Source organism: Schistocerca americana, unplaced genomic scaffold, assembly GCF_021461395.2.
Source record: "Schistocerca americana isolate TAMUIC-IGC-003095 unplaced genomic scaffold, iqSchAmer2.1 HiC_scaffold_14, whole genome shotgun sequence".
Taxonomy (NCBI): Eukaryota; Metazoa; Arthropoda; class Insecta; order Orthoptera; family Acrididae; genus Schistocerca; species Schistocerca americana.
The window spans coordinates 4,270,945-4,275,234 of record NW_025725481.1 but is presented as its reverse complement, the minus strand read 5'-3'; positions in this window follow the sequence as shown (position 1 = coordinate 4,275,234).

Sequence of the window (4,290 nt, the reverse complement as noted above, 5' to 3'; positions counted from 1 at the left end):
GAAAAAAAATGAACGTAGGTTTAAGAATATGTTAAAAAATTTCATGTTGAAAAATGCTTTAAAAATATTTTTAAAAAAAATTTTCAATAGCATGTAATGATGACAGAATTTTTCCATTAGAGTGTCATGAATATTTTCGAGCTGTAGTAGTAATGAAACTTATGAAAATTTAATATTATAATGTATATGTTGTTCCATGTATTTATGTCTATACCGATCTTGAAATATGCTCAATCATAATTTACTAAACAACATGAGTGCAGGGTGTACATCACCCAAGGTACCTCATGTGTTATGGACAAGGTACAAAGCAAATCAGTAAACGCGACTACCGCTATGCACTGTTAAAATATATTGCCATCTGCTAAGGCAGAGATTTGCACGAATTTGTAGTGCAAACAAAAGTCACAAATCTAACATTAATCTAGGAACTTGCACGCTAGGCCTAGATTATAAAATGTCTACAATAATGCGAGAGGCAAAGTTTTGTAAAGTCGAGCCTGGCTCTGGAGAGCAAGTACGCAATGAGTGGGCAGACATGACATGGGGACTTACCTCAGATGAGACGGAAATACAATTGTATAGTCAAAAAATCTGAAGGCAAGTACGACTCTAAGTGGAAAATAAAAAGAGATAATTAGTGCGAGAGACTGGTAAAATCCAGCACTAGCCAAAATCCAGTTCAGACTGAATGAAATACATTAGTGTTTGTGAACTAATCGAAACAGTTACTTTAAGCAGTGTGAAAAACTGTGAAGGTGAAACTGTGATATGGACAGTGAAGTGCTAGTATTGAACGTTCAACAGCGGTGAGGACGCCAAACGCCAATATTACGCACGAAAAACTGTGAATTTACTATAAATGTGAACTATTAACGTGAAGTGAACCCACAGTCAATATTTTTGGGACAGACTGTAGTTTCAGTGAGCACAATAATGCGAAATTGGAATACGATGCGTGGACTGTTGCAAAACAGCGACCGCAGAAACGGCGAATGTTTGTGCTAAGCTCGTATTGGGACACTCACCAGTGCCTGCGAGTGCGGCGAGAACATAAATAATTTTATCAAGACAAAAACTGACGTGTAATGGAAACAGTATTGCATCAAAACTGCATTCATGGGAGAAGGTCCATGTCATGTTTTCTGCAAGACAGTGCTAGCTTGACACTCGGAAACTGGCGAAAACTTAACAACAACTGCCGCACTAATAAATGCTCCTTTCCCACTAGCGTAACCATCTGCAGCGGGAAACAAATATTACGTTGGTTGTGTGTGTGTTTCATGTACTACGTCGGAGATGCGTAGCAGAGCTGACTCCTGCCAAGAAGAGCGGGGGGCGGATATCATCCCACTCCGCCACGCCCGGCCGAGACAGAAGCGCATCGCCAACGGTGCAGCCGATCAGCTGATTCTGACGTTCCGCGACGGCGAGACACACGCTGGCGTCGAGCGGGCGTTGACCTCTCCGCAGCCGCCGCGAACGCCGAGCACCGAACACACCAACCGACGCCGTCGCGAGCCAAACGTCGCGGCGTAGATCATCAACGACACCGCAATCAATTGTTTTAATGACCTCATTTTTTGCATAGTGCAACAAAAATATTTGTATGCACATCCTGTACTCCAATGACATTCCAGAAACAATTAAGTGAAAGTGACCAAAGCAGTTAGTCTGTCGCTCCGCCGAGGTTTTCCCCAGGTTTCCCTACGGCCGCGCCAAATGGGGAGCGAACAGTTGACACCCCTGGGACTTAAAAATATTCCGGACTAACTCGTGGTTGTATACCTTGAACTTCATCTGTATTGCACTTTGTGTGCAACGCACCTTAGTAATTACAACATACGATGTGACATATGTAAACTGTGAAAGAAAAATCTGCGTGTGGACACTGTGGACATGAAAGTGGAAATATTTATGTCAAAAACACGAACATTTTTTATGACATAAACATTTCGGGGGGCAATATAGCGTCCCCAGTGCCAAATTTTTATCATATAGCCGTAAAATAATAATTTCTCTGTGTAGGTTTAGATTGCAAAGAAATAATTTATGACAGAATGATCTAAAGAGAAGCCCAGTTACACTCTTTTGTTAATTTTTTAGTCGACCTTACTTCCTCTTTTGTCTTGAATGTGTCTAGAGGGGCATCTTGCGTGTGCTGACGAATGTAAGCATATTTGTATGAGTTAAGCATATAATATACTGATTTAAATTTATTGTGCACTTTTAATTTGTAAGAGGTGATCCCGATTTCATGTCCGCCTTCCTTGAATTAACCTGCATTCAAGTAATTTACAGCTCAACAATCGCAGCGGCCGATGCAGCCAACGACGCCATTACGTGGCGATATTAACTTATGAAAATTTAACGGAAGCTGAAAACTCGCCCGCTATTAGCATAATATCAATTTTTCTCCACAGCCGCACGAAGTTGCAGAAATACTTAGCTTTAAGATTCTTATTTTCAGTAGCATAGCCGAGACCCAGAGCCAGGACTCTGACTACAATACAATGGTTAACGGAGGTAAGAAAATACTCTCGCGCGTGTGTGGGCCGCAATTGTAATTAATAACTAAAGATCTTTTGCTTTAACGTCAACTGACTAGCCGAGGAAATTTATATGAAAAGTTTATTACATTGCTCAACTTAAATATCATTTTTATTAAGGCCCACCACGTAAGTCGGCAACAATCAAAAAATAATAATAACAATAATAATATATACATTAAATTACGACGGCCGACGGACGCGAGATGACGTACAATATTACAGTACGCAGATGACGTATGCATATATTCTGAAGCCAGTATTCTTTAGTCCTGACATCTGAAAATGCACGCCGTGATAGTACGTCGCCATAATGAAGTGTAGGAAGTGGCTTCGGAATGTGATACCTCCTCTCTTTCGATTTTTACTCGACATAGGATTCCCCTTTCCCTAATGATGCAACAGCGACGAAACACTTTTCCAGTAGCGAAAACAACTAAAAATCTTGGGATGTTTGTTGTTGATAAGTTTACAGAATAGGTCCAAGTCTAATGAAGGCGCTGCTAGTGCTTATTGGCTACCCCAAAGCAAACAACACAGCCAACACAAGCTGGGTCCACACTATACGATTATGGCAGCCGGGCTGATTGCTATTTTGGAAGCCCTACTATTCACACAGACGAAGACAGCAAACATAGCCTGCATCCCTGATTTGAAATGATCATTATAGTTGCAGCAACCCCACAGTTGCAGACGCTGTGTTTCGAGTGCAGTGGAACTGTCGCAACATCGTTATGGTACCGATGAAAGGCCACTATTGGATACCTGGAATTAAACAAGCCGGCAGTGGTGGTCTAGCGGTTCTGGCGCTGCAGTCCGGAACCGCGGGACTGCTACGGTCGCAGGTTCGAATCCTGCCTCGGGCATGGGTGTGTGTGATGTCCTTAGGTTAGTTAGGGTTAAGTAGTTCTAAGTTCTAGGGGACTTATGACCTAAGATGTTGAGTCCCATAGTGCTCAGAGCTATTTGAACCATTTAAAAAAAAAAAAAAAAAAAAAAATTAAACAAGTAAACGGCCGTGCAAAGCAAGTATCTCTACATGCAGCTAATGGAGCTAATATACACTCCTGGAAATTGAAATAAGAACACCGTGAATTCATTGTCCCAGGAAGGGGAAACTTTATTGACACATTCCTTGGGTCAGATACATCACATGATCACACTGACAGACCCACAGGCACATAGACACAGGCAACAGAGCATGCACAATGTCGGCACTAGTACAGTGTATATCCACCTTTCGCAGCAATGCAGGCTGCTATTCTCCCATGGAGACGATCGTAGGGATGCTGGATGTAGTCCTGTGGAACGACTTGCCATGCCATTTCCACCTGGCGCCTCAGTTGGACCAGCGTTCGTGCTGGACGTGCAGACCGCGTGAGACGACGCTTCATCCAGTCCCAAACATGCTCAATGGGGGACAGATCCGGAGATCTTGCTGGCCAGGGTAGTTGACTTACACCTTCTAGAGCACGTTGGGTGGCACGGGATACATGCGGACGTGCATTGTCCTGTTGGAACAGCAAGTTCCCTTGCCGGTCTAGGAATGGTAGAACGATGGGTTCGATGACGGTTTGGATGTACCGTGCACTATTCAGTGTCCCCTCGACGATCACCAGTGGAGTACGGCCAGTGTAGGAGATCGCTCCCCACACCATGACGCCGGGTGTTGGACCTGTGTGCCTCGGTCGAATGCAGTCCTGATTGTGGCGCTCACCTGCACGGCGCCAAACACGCATAC